This window comes from Aulonocara stuartgranti (genome assembly GCF_965226115.1).
Source record: "Aulonocara stuartgranti genome assembly, chromosome: 4".
In the NCBI taxonomy this organism is placed as follows: Eukaryota; Metazoa; Chordata; class Actinopteri; order Cichliformes; family Cichlidae; genus Aulonocara; species Aulonocara stuartgranti.
The window spans coordinates 25,817,360-25,833,655 of NC_138942.1; the positions used below are offsets into that span (position 1 = coordinate 25,817,360).

The 16,296-nt window shown below is 45.5% G+C and overlaps 1 pseudogene across 1 annotated transcript; it reads left to right on the forward strand.

Moving 5' to 3' along the window:
• Window positions 1-3,539: 3,539 nt before the first annotated feature.
• Window positions 3,540-14,721, forward strand: LOC309704228 (interferon-induced very large GTPase 1-like; annotated as a pseudogene). Its single transcript has 7 exons — window positions 3,540-4,629; window positions 5,197-5,590; window positions 7,419-7,663; window positions 8,193-8,383; window positions 8,499-8,687; window positions 11,481-12,126; window positions 13,517-14,721. The product of its transcript is annotated as an interferon-induced very large GTPase 1-like (transcript).
• The last annotated feature ends 1,575 nt before the right edge of the window (window positions 14,722-16,296 follow it).

Below are 16,296 nucleotides of genomic sequence, written 5' to 3' on the forward strand. Positions count from 1 at the left end.
CTCTACCTTGTAGTGCTTTCCCAAAATGCTCCCTTTAACTAATTCAAGCTCATCTGAGCTGAATGATGGACTGGCTGATGTGTGGACGAATACTTGCTGAGAAAATTCAACCGAGTTTTGAAAACTGCAGTTGATTTTCTGTGATCTCTTGCTTTCCAAGTTTGAAGGGTGCTGAAAGACCACAGGGTTTTGTGATCTTTCAGCACTCATGTCTATGCACAGGGAACTCTTAGGGCTGAAAAAGGGATGCCGGAGAACCTCCGAGGGTGTTATCCGCTGGTGTGCATCCAAGGCCAACATCTGTTTAATTAAGCTGACAAATAAGCGTTGGCCAGCTTCTGGTCCTCGTCTAAACATTATTATTTGTTCAAGGTCATCCAGACGCGTCAGTTTTATGCATCTTGTCTCCAGGGACTCATATCCTGTCTCATACTGAAATTGTTGGTCAGTCTTAAATGTCCAGCGCTGTTGCTTGTATTTGTCTTCAATGAAATAGTCTTCAGTGTAGACGCCAGAGTCTAGAACATGATCTGGTGGCTGACCCTGAGTCTCTATGATGAATTTCAAAACATCATAGTCTTCATTTCCAGGGTAGAGTGGCAGCCCTGTAGCAAGCTCCACAGCTACCAGCCCCAGAGACCACATGTCAATTGCTTCATTGTAAGGAAGGCCAAGCATAACCTCAGGTGCACAATAACCAACCGTCCCCACACGGTCACCAGGCATCACTGCAGACGCAGGACATGCGAGGCCAAAGTCTATAAGTTTGACTTTGATGGGAGACTCGTGGCGGTTTACAACCATGATGTTTCCAGGTTTGAGGTCAGCGTGCACCATTCCCACAGAACCCAGGTGGGACAGAGCATTTGTCAGTTGACCTAAAATTGGCCTGACTTCGCTTATGGGGAGACAGTGGTTTTTCCGGTCCCATATGTAGTCCCTCAGGCATTGATCAAGGAGTTCAAATTTCAGGCAAACCCGCTCTCCGTCGTGAAAAAAGCCGTTCCATTGAACAATGTTGGCGGCATCTGAATCCAACCTTCGCAGCTGCTCCAGGATGAAAATTTCCAATTTCGCCTGTTGCAGAATATCAGGGCGGCTCTTGTTCACTTTAATAGCCACAGCTCGGTTAGTCATGGTATCACGACATTTGGCTACAATACCAAAGCCCCCTTCTCCGAGGAAAGCCTCTACCTTGTAGTGCTTTCCCAAAATGCTCCCTTTAACTAATCCAAGCTCATTTGAGCTGAAGGATGGGTGAGCTGACATGGTGAAATGTGTCGGCTTGGTCGGTGAATTGCTAAGTAAAATTCTCTCAAAACTCTCCAAAAAGGGTTTGCTTGCTGTCAGGTCAAGGTCCGTTGAGCATTAAAGTTTAACAGAGCAAAGCTCCTACTTAAGGGTTTTTTCTCTCAGCAAGATGATGACATAACAAAGGATCTATGTCATCATCTTGTGATGTCACAAGATGTCACCTTTTTTCACAAGATGCATTCCATTTGGATCAAAGGCATTCTATTTTTTCAGTTGAAACACTAAAAAAAAACAATGTTTCAACAGGCCAGGCTGCATTTTCTGCTGCAACATCTCAACAGGAGATAATAAGATAAAGACAAGGAAGACTGGTGATCTATCCATATCAGCAACATCGGCAGCTTTCTAGTGCAGGAAGTAATAAATTCAGCCCTCGTGTTTGCACTACAGGTTGCTTTCATGAGTATTTCTGTTTTTGTGGTGGGGGAATTTTTCCTCGTTCCAACGATGTAAACAAAAACATTAATTGTGCTTTCCGCAATGACTAGTAATCATTTTGTCCTACTGTTCATTTACAGAACAGGAAAGGTTTTGTTTGGTTATGATTGTTTTGCAAGAAATACTTCAATCACAGTGGGGTAGTCTTGATTAAAATGTTATATGAGAACTGTGGCACCATGTGTGACCAGATATTGGCATGTAGTCGTCGCCAGACTGTCATCAAAAGTGTGAAGTTTGGGACAGACTGGACAAAATACATTTTTAGAGATGAAAATCTTATGTCCAGTGATAAATGATCAAAATTCCACCACAAACATGGCTTTGACGAAGATGTCCCTTTCTGAAGTAACCCCAAAAAGTTCCTGAAGTAACCAAATGGAATTTAACCAGTGACCTCTCACTTTGCAGGCGAATGTGTAAACCAGCGATGCCTGGAAAACACTAAAACTGTGCCAAAATGTCATTTTACATTCAAAATGGCGGACTTCCAGACTTCCTCTTTGGATTGGGTTCACTGAATCTGTGTGTAATAAATGTCATACACGTATTTCAAGCTGTAAATAAGTTGTTAGAAGTTCTTTAAAATTTCTTAAGTGGTGCTGTAGATCCATTTCCGCAGTGCCAGTCACTTTTTTAAAAAAAGTACATTTTGACCTGATGTGAAGAATGCAAAAAATGTCATTAGTTTGGAAGCATGTTTGGTATATGATATACTTGCCTGACTAATAATAATTTATTATTACTATTACTACTGTTGTTGTTGTTGTACAATGGAGCCTTTCCCCTGTGAATGACCAGCTCCCAGCTAAAATGTGTATTTTGTGCCATTTATAAGGTCAGTGCTTTATCATACCTTAAACTGTGCAGGGTAAAAGCCTCAGTTGCTGGGAAAAGCACAGGTGTATTAGAGTTTTTCTGAATTGCTAAAACACTAAACCCCATTGTAAAAACTAAACTGTCAACTATGAAAACTCTTTCATCAAATCAGTCCCACTGTTGCCAAAATCTTAAACACTATTCAAAGCTCAGTCTCCCATTTAGCAAAACTCTAAACACAAAACACACTTAGCAGTGTGGTGCACCTGTTGTCGTGTGAAGGCTGTGTGCAGTAGTGATGTCTCCTGTGTGTCGAAGCTTTGAAGCGTGTGTCGGGTAATCTCATGGTAGTTTTGTAAAGCGCGTATCGAGGCTTGCTTTGATTACGTATGCAGTGATGTTCGAGGCCTCGCGGGCAGTCCGTACCACGTGACTGATTCAGGAACTGGCTCGCCGGTTTGCACCAGATTCTAAATAAATTGGGCAGCAAAACACAGCTGATTCCCCGTCACATTGTGTTGTGGAATTGGATTACGTCCCAGTTACATACTTACTTGAACATTTCTCCTTCGATGGAACCAGCAAGGAAGAGAATATTTGTCTGACAACATTTAATCTCATCTCTCCTAATAAACTATGCACACAGTAATAAATATCACAAATGATAAGTACCATAATATAAATCAACAACACCACAGATCTTATAATCTGATTTCTGTCTTTTAGTTTATTAAAAAGTGAAGCACCACACACTAGTTTGTGTCATTGTCCAGATGTACATAAGCATGATTACACAGTTACACAATCATACCAAACTCTGTCCTGATAGTTTCCACTTTCTCTTTTGTATCAGACATACTGAGACAATATTCGGGATAAATAACCATGAAAACAATTTATTTATTAAGTTTAGAGGTTTACACATCACATCATTATAATCATTGAGCCTATCTGACTTTAATCGTCCACTTGATGGCGCAGTAGAGCCAATGAATCGTCACAATGCTTCGAACCATGAGTCGACCAGTTGGATGGAAAGCTTCAGTTCATCACAAGGCTTCATCTCACCATCACTAATGAAAGCTCTTATAATTTGGCTGCTATTAGAGACCATTGATTTAGGCTCTCTTTGGTTACTACGTGGATCTTTTTTCAGACAAATTAATGAAAAAAATATAATAAATGGAAAAACAGAGTACAAATGTGGACAGTTAACTGGATATTACAGCGCGATTTCAGTGCATAAATACATAAATGCAGGTCTGAGACATAAGTGGTGCAATATTGATAGAGCTCACATGACTCCGTCCTGTTCGTATCCCAATGGATGTTCAGATGGCAGTATTTCACTGCTCAGACAGTTTTCTGAAGTAGAACATAATTACAAAGCTATCCCAGTGTCAGTACGCCTTACCTTTGCTTGTCCCTGACTCAGTCACTATGGATATTGAATGTCCTCTGTGGACATTCAGGCAGATAACAAAAACATGGAAGAAAACTAAAATCAAGGGTGATTCAAATGCCATCACCATGAAGACAATGCCCATCTGCAAAGCCGAGACACCCATGGTGTTTTTCTTCCGCCTGGGTTCACTTCCAGTGTCAAAATCTCAGCTCATGAACACTGTGATCAATGACCGTCACAGCACCTTCTTCCATAGAAATTGTCCAGGTAGCACCAAATCTCGCCTGCTGATGGATGGTGTGGCAGAGATTGCCTGGTACTGCCCTGCTGGAAAACCCAATGACTCCTTCACAGACTGCACTGCCTTTTGTAATCTTCATGGTGATGCTCTGTCATTTGAAAAACAGCGTGAGATACTGATTGAAAAAGCTTCAGTCACTGTTGTTCTTGTGAGAACTCTGGAAAAAGGCCAGAAAGGTACTACAGTCATCTCAGACCTTTACAGGTCACCAAAGCCTCTCATTATTCTCATTGCTGATACTGATGGTAGTGCAGTTCAAGTCAAAGATGGAAAATACAAAGTGGGTCTGAAAGACAGAAGCCAGTCAGATGTTTCTGAAGAACTGAAATGTCATGATCCTGGGCCATGTTGGCCCAGTATTCTTAGTTTCATGTATTTTTGTATTTTGTTCCTTATTTAGGCCATGCTTCCTGGGCTGCCCTGTTACGTTGTTCCCTAAGTGTTTTCCCCTTGTGACTCTTACCCCTTGTGTGCCCCTCTGTGTATCTGTGAGCCCTCGTCTCTCCTTGTGTTTTATTCCATGTTTTCCCCAGCCCGTTATGCCTGTGTTCTCTCCGTGCTCTCTCTCCTCCTGTCTGAACCTCTGTACTTCCTGTTTTACTTTGCCCGTCTCCCGTCAGTGTTGCGTTCACTCCTGCCGTGTCTTGTTATGATTATTAGTGTCACCTGTGTTCCCCGTGTGCTCCCACTTCCCTCGTTAACCCTCTGTGTATTTATGTCTGCGTCTCCCTCAGTTCTGTGTCGCGTTCTCCCTCATGCTGTGTGTTTCTACCTGTAGCTCCCTGTGTGTTTTGTTAGAGTCTTCCCAGTTTAGATTTTGTAGAGTTTTTGTATTCAGCAATAAAAGCTGCCATTTTGAGTTCAGTCCTGTCTCCAGTGAGTTTGCGTTTGGTTCCAATTCCTGCCGGCACACAGCCAGATCATGACAGAAGAACGCGACCTCGACATGGACCCAGCAACTCACAACCCCTCTGCTGAGCTCCGTGAGGATTTAATCTACACAGTGGAGTATCACTGTCAGGAGTGGGCAGCGCTGCCAGGGGAAGAATATCGGGAAACCGTAGCCATCCGTTTACAGAGGATGGTGTCCGGACTCCCATGGCTATTCTGCGCGCTACACCCCCACATCCAGGACTTCCTTTTCTCCACCGTACGCATCCACCCGGAGCAGCCGCTCCAGTATGAAGAGTCGGAGGATGTTCAGCCCGGTCCGCTGGAGGATTCGCGGCCTGGCTTGTCTCCTCCCCCTTCTCGGCGAAAACGGCGTGCACGCCGCCAGCGTTCCCGAGCAGCAGAGCAGCTTTCTTCCTTTGGTGAGAGTGATCGTGTTTCTCACATTCCGCTCAAGCATTCGGCTCCCAGGCTTCCGGACATTGCACCCTCTTTGAGTAAGACTGTGCTTCCCTCCGTGGACTTTGTTAAGCCTGAATCTGTAGATTGTGACTCAGCAGAATTAAAGTGTCAGGGTTTTGAGGCAGTTAACTCAGTAGCATCTGTTTCCGTGCCTGTTGTTCCTCTGAGTGAATCCAGTGTCAATGAGCGAGCAAGTGATTCTTCTGTTCTGCCTAAACCTGGTAATATAGAGACAATTAGCCATGTAGCTACTCAGAGTGACTGTCTTACCTGCTCACCTGCTCTGTCACCAGAAATCCATGACAGTAACCAAATGGGCTCTGTTAAGTGTTGTGTTCCACGGTCTGACCATTTGAACTCTGTGCACCAGGCATTTAGCTCAGTCTCTGCAAAGAATGTTCAGGAAGCGCCTCACGAAACGACTTTTTTTGTTGTTTCCTATGGGACTGCCACTCAAACCTGGGACGGTGCTGCACCTCAGCTGGTAAATGTAGATGGCAACGGAGCGCCACCTTCTCTCGTGCCTGCTAAGCAGGAGACTGTTTCTGTTTTTCCTCGTGGACTCCTTGAAACTGTGTATTCAATGCCTGCTAAGGTTAAGAGCCGCAAGGTTTCATCTGCTATACATAGACTGGCAAAGGATTTTAGTTTGAGCACAGCAGAGCTGGTTGCACAGGTTTACTTTTCTGTTCCCCGGTCATGTCAGTTTAACTCTGTGCGCCATGCTTTTTGGCCAAGTTTCATGGACTCTGTGTGTACTACGTCTCGGGCTACATCCTGTACGACTGTGTGTAGTGTTGTTTCACATCCAGGTTATACAGACGCTGCTTGTGTGAGTTCTCCAGTACCTGTGACTGCTCCTAAACTCACTCCTTCTAAGACTGCTATCCTACACCAGACTCACCCACATACTGCTACCAGAATTGCAGCCCTGCAGAACTGTTGAAATCAGCTTGTACACTCTGAGGTTTTCCAGTCTGAGCTCAGCCACACACCACCACCATCATCAGCCCTAGATATAACAGTGCATGCTGAGGGCACAAACCATCTGGGTGAGTGTTCTGTAACTGATGCTCCTTCTAGTGACTGTTTCATGTGCCAACCCGTTCTGTCTTTTGACATGTCCAGTGGGGCCCAGTCAGCTCCACAACCAGTGATTAATCATTCAGTTTCTCGAGTGAGCGGTAACAAGATGGTCGCTTCCTTTGTTAAGCTAGCCAAAGCTGTTCGCTACTCCTCTGAACCTGTTGCTGTGAAAACTGTTGTGGGTGTTACTTCGTCCCTGGACTGTGTGGCTCCCCATCCAGTTAGATCTGAGTCAGCCTGCCGAGTCGGTTCACCTATGGACTGTATGAAAATTGACTTTGTTTCCCAACCTGTGATTGTCCTTCCAGCCTCGATTCTGAAAAGACCTGTTTCTGGCGTTCTTCCTTCTCTGACCTGTGTTAGACAGCACACCGTTCCTCAAGAGACAGTTGCTGATGTCTGTTTTGAAACTGCTTCGGTGACTGTCCCTGAGCTAACCTCCTCCAGGACCGCTAGCGCTAACCTGGAGAGTTTAATAGCAGTGGATTTCCTAGGACCTGCTTGCTTTAAGCCTAGGTCTCCTAAAACTGAGTTTGGCACCAATAACTTAGTTCACCCAGTGACTGTTACTGTTCCTGTGCTTCGCTCTCCACCTCCAATTCCTCTACTCAGGGCAGCACGGGCCCAGCTTTCCCTTGCACCCGTATCAGCTCCTCGGGTGAGGGTGGCTGAGGTCAAGCTGGTCCCTGCTTCTGTCCCTAGCCTGGCAGAGACTCTGTTCATCCCGGCACCCGTACCTGCTCCTCGGTACGGGTGCCGGTACCGAGAAGCACCCGTACCTGCTCCTCAGTAATGGCTGGTTGATGGACACCCAGCCATTGCCTGCACCTGTTCCGGTTCCCCGGGTGAGGTCAGCCGTGACCCTGCCGACTCCTGCACCCGTCTCAGTTCCTCGGGTGGGAGTGGCAGAGGTCCCGCTAGCTCCTGCACCTACACCGGCCCCCAGGGTAAAGGCAGCCAGAGCCCAGCTCGTCCCTACACCCATATCTGTTCCTCGGGTGGGGATGGCTGGTGTTCGGCCAGGCCTAGCACCTGTTCCTGTTCCCAGGAGGAGAGCAGCCAAGAGTCAGTCACCTGCTCAATCACAAGTTCAACTACCTGCTGACCCGCCATCACTGCAACCACCACTACAACTTGCATTTCTGTCCATAGCACAGTCATTAGCTCAGTTATCAGCCCAGTTCCCTGTTTGGTCACCAGCTCATTCTCTAGTTCAGTTAGCTCAGTCACCAGCCGAGTTAATAGCTCAGCAACCCGTTCAGACACTGCCAACCTCAGCTGGAAGCCTTTGTGAGCTTTCTCCGCCAGCTGAGGACTGCGTGGTGCTGACAAACTTTGGACAGACTGTTTGCCCTGCACAGCCCCAGCTGTTGCATCCCAAGCCGACTGCGTGTCCTGTGCAGCTACAGTTAGCGTCCCCTCAGCCAGAAGTCTCTGCACCTGCTGGCTCTGCATCTGTTCTCGCTGGGGGTTCAGGGGAACCTCTCCAGCCTCTCCTCGTCTCCGCTGGGGGTTCAGGGGAACCTCTCCAGCCTCTCCTCGTCTCCGCTGGGGGTTCAGGGGAACCTCTCCAACCTCTCCTCGTCTCCGCTGGCGGCTCTGGTCAGCCCGGCCAGCCTCTCCTCGTCTCCGCTGGCGGCTCTGGTCAGCCCGGCCAGCACCTCCTCGTCTCCGCTGGAGGGTCAGAGGGGCCCGTTCAGCCGTTGCCTGGTCCGGCCTCTGCATCAGCTGCACCCACGCCCGGTCCGGCCTCTGCATTGCCTTCAACGTTGCCTGGTTCAGCGTCGGCCTCGGCCTCAGCTTCGGCTTCAGCTTCGCCTGGTCCGGCCACCGCTTCGGCTTCAGCTTCGCCTGGTCCGGCCACCGCTTCGGCTTCAGCTTCGCCTGGTCTGGCCCCCGCTTCGGCTTCGCCTGGTCCGGCCCCCGCATCCGTTCCAGCTCCGTCGCCTGTGGCTGCCACGCCGCCGTCTGGTCCTGCCTCGTCTAGTCCTGCCTCGTCTGGTCCTGTGCCCACCAAGCCTCAACCAGTACGCCTGACGCTCTGCTGCCGCCGCCGTCTTCCACACGGCCGGCCTCCGGACCCGCTCTGCTGCCACTGCCACTTTTCGCGTGGCCGGCCCCCGGAACAGCTGGACTGAACTTTTGTGCTGTCGCCCCCAGGTTAACCTTCCGACCTCTTTGAACATTGCTTCCATGTTTTGACCTGTTTTTGTGTATTTGTGGACTCAGTTTTGGTCTCATGCTCCTTGTCTTTTGTTTGGTTTCGTTCTCTCCGTCCTGGTCCCCCGCCTCCCGCCCTGGGTGGGTTGTTTTCTGTTTTTCTTGTGTTTTAGTTCTTGGGTTTGGGCTGTCGGGAGCCAGCCCTTGAGGGGGGGGGTTATGTCATGATCCTGGGCCATGTTGGCCCAGTATTCTTAGTTTCATGTATTTTTGTATTTTGTTCCTTATTTAGGCCATGCTTCCTGGGCTGCCCTGTTACGTTGTTCCCCAAGTGTTTTCCCCTTGTGACTCTTACCCCTTGTGTGCCCCTCTGTGTATCTGTGAGCCCTCGTCTCTCCTTGTGTTTTATTCCATGTTTTCCCCAGCCCGTTATGCCTGTGTTCTCTCCGTGCTCTCTCTCCTCCTGTCTGAACCTCTGTACTTCCTGTTTTACTTTGCCCGTCTCCCTCAGTTCTGTGTCGCGTTCTCCCTCATGCTGTGTGTTTCTACCTGTAGCTCCCTGTGTGTTTTGTTAGAGTCTTCCCAGTTTAGATTTTGTAGAGTTTTTGTGTTCAGCAATAAAAGCTGCCATTTTGAGTTCAGTCCTGTCTCCAGTGAGTTTGCGTTTGGTTCCAATTCCTGCCGGCACACAGCCAGATCATGACATGAAAGGAATTATCAGAAAGATTTTATATGAACCTCATAGATCCTTCCAGCTTGAATTCATGGCCAAAGTCCCTGGAGTCACAGTGGATGAAGATGATGAAGTCTGTCAAAAAGGGAAGTCTGCTGCACTGAAAACAGTTAAAATGCTTCAAGGGATGGGAATTTCAAAGAACAAAGATACATTTCTACCTTGTCAAGGCGATCTGTGGCATGAGTGGTGTAAAATAAATAAAGAGCTGTATCACCTTAAAGGAAACATTGAGAAGGAAAAAAGTCATAAGCAACAGCAACTGAATAAAATAAGACAAAATCAATGCAAAGCTTCATGTAGTGAACTGATGAAGTCATTCACAGAAAGCCTCTTGTCTTTGCCATCAAAACAGAAGGAGTACTTCCTGAAATGGACTCAGATCTTAATAGATGCCCTATCCACAGACATAGCTGGACTGGCCATCGCGCATACCGGGCAAATGCCCGGTATGGTTTTATGGGCCGATGGATTTTTTTTTTTTTTAGGAAGGGTATATATAATGAAAGGTGTTGGATTGGCCAATTGGTCATGATCGACTTTGGGCTGGACCAATTACAGGCCGGATGCACCCTCCCCCTTGTTTAGCAATCTCGTGATTTTCGCGCATTGCATGCCGGGAACTCGTGGCAAAACAATCCAAGTACCGCATCAAATGCAAGCATTTGCAGCACCGCAAAACGTTCATTCTCCGGTTCCAATACCTTCTTGTTTTTTCTTTGCCGCACAAAAAAGGAATGTACAAAACAAAAGGAGAAAAATGCCGGCCCGTACAAAGACAGACTCGACGAAAAGACAAAGAAAGGATACGAGGAAAAATCAAAGGAGTGAAAGGGTCAGACCCTTACGAGCACACAGAGTGGACAAAAGACGTTAGCGTGCTGCCCAACTTTCACCACGCTCAGATTTATAATTATACGGTTCTTGGAGTGAGTGCATACACTCATGAAGTTTAGTAACTTCAGGTCACTGCAACAAGCCCAGGTACAGTTTACCGACGATGGGTACAGGACCTTGAAATGCACCGTGAAAGACCATCGTACGAACAAAGGTAAGTTTACCAGTCTCACAAATCGTCGTCATAAATATACTTTCGTTAACCGTTTATTAATAGGACCTTTGAGCTCAACGGTAATTAATTAGTAGTGGAGTGGAAATAATTTCTGGTAGCATTACAGAAATGTAGCAGTGACAAATTAATATTGTATGTTGTAATCACACTGGACAATTAGTGATACAAAACAACTGTTTTATCTTGTGAATAAAAGTACATGTTTTTGTAAATGTACCATGGTAATAACAGAAGCGAAACGCAATATTGTGTCAGGACAATTCACTATTTATGCACAATAAACAAAGGAGCATAGCGCAACAATTTCTGTTCAGCGCCAGACTTGCTTGTAACCTATATCACCAATTATGTTAAGAAAAATGACGTATTAACTACTACAAAACTCTGACCTTTGTGGGAATGCTTGGAGCAGACTAACATGTGAGCTGAGTGTTCTGAGACGTTATATTTGGTATATCCAGACCATCCGTCGGCTCTTACTTCGGAAACATGGCTTAAAAAATTTCTCTTCAACGACGTAATCCGATAAAAAAAAAACGATCTCTTTACCCGTCGGCTTCCCGTGGCTGTCATGCGACCGACTATTGCAGTTAATAATACAACAGCTTGTTGCCATTTTTTGGGTTTCTTTTTATCGCTGTGTAACTGAGTTCAATTGAAAGCCTGCGTGCGCTAGTACCTCTTGCCACAAGTTCCCAGAATCCTTTGCGGTTTTACCCCTGAATGACGTCACATTTTCAATCTTTATCCTGGTGGGCCGGTCTCTAGTCAAAATGCCTGGGCCGATTTTTTGTCCCAGTCCAGCCTTGTCCACAGATGATCTCTCTTCAATTCTCCAAAGCTATGATGAAAAGTGGACTGAGCTCTTGACTCTGAAAAAGAAACACGACAAATCTGATCTGTTAGCAAGCAAACAAACAGAGCTTGAACAAATCTCCAAAACACTGCAGTCTGCAACCTTTTGCCTGGAGCACATCTTCAGAGAAATGGGACAGATCTATGAAGCCCATAGAGCAGTACAAACACAGAATAAACTGACTTCCTGGTCTAAATATCCAAAGTTGGCTGCAGATCTGATGATTTCAGGACACCCAGTGGAGCTGATGGATGGTGATGCAGGTCATGTGCCTCTAACATGGATCTGTAGTTTTTTAGATGAAGTCATCAAGAAACTAGGTGACCAGAGAGTTTTTGTGTTGTCAGTTTTGGGCGTACAAAGCAGTGGAAAATCAACAATGCTGAATACCATGTTTGGATTGCAGTTTGCAGTGAGTGCAGGCAGGTGCACCAAAGGTGCCTTCATGCAGCTGGTCAAAGTGTCAGAGGAAATCAAGAAAGACTTCCAGTTTGACTATTTTCTAGTGGTGGACACTGAAGGACTGCGAGCTCTTGAGCTGGCAGAAAATGCTACTCTTCATCACGACAATGCACTAGCGACATTTGTTGTTGGCCTAGGAAGCTTGACACTAGAGCTGGGCGATATGAGATTTTTTCATATCACGATATGTTTTTTTCATTTCAGGCGATAACGATATCTATCACGATATAAGCCAAATAACTATATTTGTAAGATTTAAATGTGCCGTTGCTCACAAGTAAAATGTGAAATAATCAGCAGCTTGTTTTTATTTAAATATTTATTTCCCATAATAAGTTCAACAGGGTAGATGTACTTAAGGAACATGAGACTTTTTCAGATAAATAAAGGCAAATATTGCAAACTACACAAAAGGCAGCCGCTAAAGCGTTTAAGTTTCAAAATAGAACAAATGAAACAGACTAAATTGTCAATTCCACTTAGAAACAAAATATTAATTCTAAAAATAAATCTTAGTTTGTTTTACAGAAGAACAGACAAAACTGACTAACTTTTGTCAATATCAAATAAACTGAGAACTAAAAGGAAATTCTCAATCTCTCCTTGTTGTATAGCTTAGCTTTTCAAACAGTTTTAACAGTTACTTTAGTCTGACAAAAGCCGAATGACGAATTAGCGCTTCCAGTCAGAGACTGAGGCTACGTCCACACGTACACGGGTATTTTTGAAAACGGAGATTTTCCGTTTTCGTTTTAAAAAATAATCCCGTCCACACATAAAGGCAGAAATGAAGGAAAACGCTGCTATGAACATGCCAAAGCAGCAGGTGGCGCTAGATTCCTAACCGTGCAGAAATATTGGCCAATCAGAAGTCTAGAAGCCTCGGTGGGAAAAAGTAAACAAAGCTGCGGCATAGAAGCAGAACCGAGTCGTATGTGTGGAGGGACAGTAACTGTGTGTATATGTAAGCATTTAAACACTGCAGAGAGTAGAATTAACAGTATTGTAGAAATTCATTTCACCGAAACAATAACGTGGCGCACAGTGTGACGCATGCACCAGTTCATTGTATTTCCAGACTTGCTTTCGGCACAATTTACAGTGCACGCTACTCTGTTTTTTGTCAGACTTGAAATAGCCGAAATACCTTCACACTACGGAACTTCTATGGCTCTTCCGTTCGACAATCTCTCCGGCGTTGGAACCATCATCTGTTTTCTCTTTGGTCACGCTCGGTTGATTTTTCTAGTCGGCACACTCATTTCCTCCATTACCCGCTGGCTGCTTCCCAAACAAACACACGTGCGGCTTGGCACTTGTGCTGTACGTTACAAGTCACGCGACGTGACGCTGCGGCTGTGATTGGTTCGGCTCTGCGTTACTTAATTTGGATTGGCTGATCTTTTTTTTTTTTTTTTTTAAGAGGACAAGAGCGGCGAGGTCTATCGCGATAGCTTAATTTCTCTATCGAGTAAAAGTTATATCGCGATACATATCGTTATCGTTCTATCGCCCAGCTCTACTTGACACTGATCAACATCTTTGGTGAGAATCCAGCTGAGATGCAGGATGTCCTGCAGATTGTTGTTCAGGCTTTCATGAGGATGAAGAAAGTTAAACTTTCTCCGAGTTGTGTGTTTGTTCATCAGAATGTGACAGATATGGCAGCTACTGAGAAAAACATGGATGGGAAAAGACGCCTGCAAGAAAAACTGGACCAGATGGCTCAACTAGCTGCTAAAGAGGAGCTGTGTGATGCTGAGTGCTTTAGTGATATCATTGACTTTGATGTGCAAAAAGATGTGAAATACTTTGCTCAGCTATGGGAGGGAAGTCCACCGATGGCTCCTCCAAATCCAGGCTACAGCGAGAGCATCCAAGAGCTGAAGAACATCATCCTGTCTAAGGCTAAATGCTCTCCTGGGATCACTCTCTCACATTTTAACAGAAAGATACAAGACCTGTGTAAAGCTCTGATGAATGAACACTTTGTTTTCAGATTCAAAAAACACATTAGAAATTGCAGTTTACAGAAAACTTGAGGTTGAGTATGGAAACTGGACCTGGGCCCTGAGGAGCAACATGCTGGTGATTGAAAACCAGCTTCATACCAGAATTGAAAATGGAGAACTTGACAAGGTTGAGCGTAGTGATGAGTGAAAAATATAAAGAAGTAGAAAAAGATATGTCAAAGTACTTTGAGGATGACAGAGACAAAGATATGTTGGTTCAGTGGAGAGGCCGATTTGAAAACAAAATAAAGGAGTTCCAAGAGGAGCTGGTGACAGGAGTGGAACGAAAACTGGATGAAGTTATTCAGCAGAAGAAAGCTTGTAAAAAGCTGGATGATAAGAAGACCGAATTTGAGAACAAGCTGCTGCAAAAGAGTAAAAAGCTTGCTCATAAGTTAAAAGACAAAGCAAAAAATGAAGAGGAACTTAAAAAACATTTCAAGTCAGTTTAGGATTACTGGGTAAAAGAGTTAACTGCAGATGCACAACCCATTCAGGACATCAAGCTGGATGACGATCAGGCAACTATCTTTAATGACCTTGGTTTTGAATGGAATCTCATATTTGAATGCAAAAAGAATGGCAGATACAAAAAAATATCTGAGGTTGGCAATTATTCTGATTATATTGTCCTTGGCAAGCACCAAGATACAACAAGAAAAGGGCTTGCCAGCCAAGTGGCTACATTTTTTGAAGTTGGTGCTAAAACAATAATACATTACTTAAAGAGACCTTTTGAGCATGAAGACCAGGAAATGATAAGATCCCTCATAAGAGACCTGATCAAATCCTCATCGATCAGCTGTGTAACTGCTGCTGGGAAACCTGCCCGTTCTGTGCAGCTGTTTGTGCCAACACAATTAAAGATCACAGTCCTGGAGATCACAGTGTCCCCTTTCATCGATCTCAAGCAATCAATGGTTGGCACTACAGAAACACTGAGATATTGTGTGTCGACTTTTGTACAACCCAAGTTGCAAGTGAAGGAAGTTTTTACCCTTGCCATGACTCAAATCATACCATTCCTTTTAAAAAATACGGAACTGCTGGACCACCATATGAAAATTGGAGCATTACCCCTGATGAGTCTAAGCTCAAGTATTGGACATGGTTTGTGTGTCAGTTTCAGGAGAAACTCGAAAACCACCATGGTTTAAAATTCACACAGCGTGGTGAGATTCCCAGTGAATGCACGAAAAAAAAGAGGCTATTCAAAGTCTGGATGAAATGTACAGTACAAACTGAACAGTTTCAATGGAGTCATATTCTAACCTAAACACAAGCACAAATGCAAATGCATTCACCAAATGCACAGAGTGTCCAGCATGACTGTCACATCCAGCAGCCGTCAATGCTGCTCTTTTCAAACAAGATGAACTATTTGTGAGCACCTGTTTGTACACCTGTGTGAACACCTGTGTGTGAGAGCGCTTGTGTTCATAAGGCACCCATAAGGCACGAGCCTTCAGGCTCTGTTGGGTCCGGTGGGCCAGGCCCTGCCAAGCAGCCCCGGGGAGTGAGTCACTACACTCCTGAGCTCCCAGTCCCGGACACAGAGAACCCACCAATTCACTCACAGGTGGGGGCATCAGCCGCTGGCAGGGAGTGTGGTGGGGGACAATAGGCCCCCGCACCTATGGGAGCCTGAGATGTTCCTTGAGAGTTGGAGTCTAAGACCTGAGCTGACACATAAACATAGAAAAACAGGCACACACAGACACAAGCATGCATTTCCACCGTCATGTACACATATACAAATACACGCACACTTGCCCAACATGGAGTCAAAACGGGTGCACAGACCGTTCTGTGTGCCCACCCAGACGCCCTATATGTATGTGTCATAAGAGTGTAAATAATGTGAGCGTCTAAGTCAGGGGTCGGCAACCCTAGGCACGCGTGCCACAGCTGGCACGTGAAGGGTTAACTAATGGCACGACCATAGCTGGACTGGCCATCGGGCATACCGGGCATTTGCTCGGTGGGCTGATGGTGAATTTTCGTTTTTATGGGCCGATGATTTTTAAAAAAAAAATTTTTTTGTAACGGTATAAACAATGAAAGGTGGTGGATTGGCCACTTGCTGGCTGATGTGTAAAAATAACTCAGTTGTTTGGTGGTGGCTATGGCGGCGCTTCCACAGATTCAGTAACATTAGTAAGTGGTGGAGGCCAGCAGGTGGATGAGGGAAAGGGGAGGCAGGAGGAGGAGAGACCCGAGGCGGGGCCGGTCGGAGTGTCAGGTGAACTGAACTTCAGGTAAGAATTTATGACCTGCAGTCTATC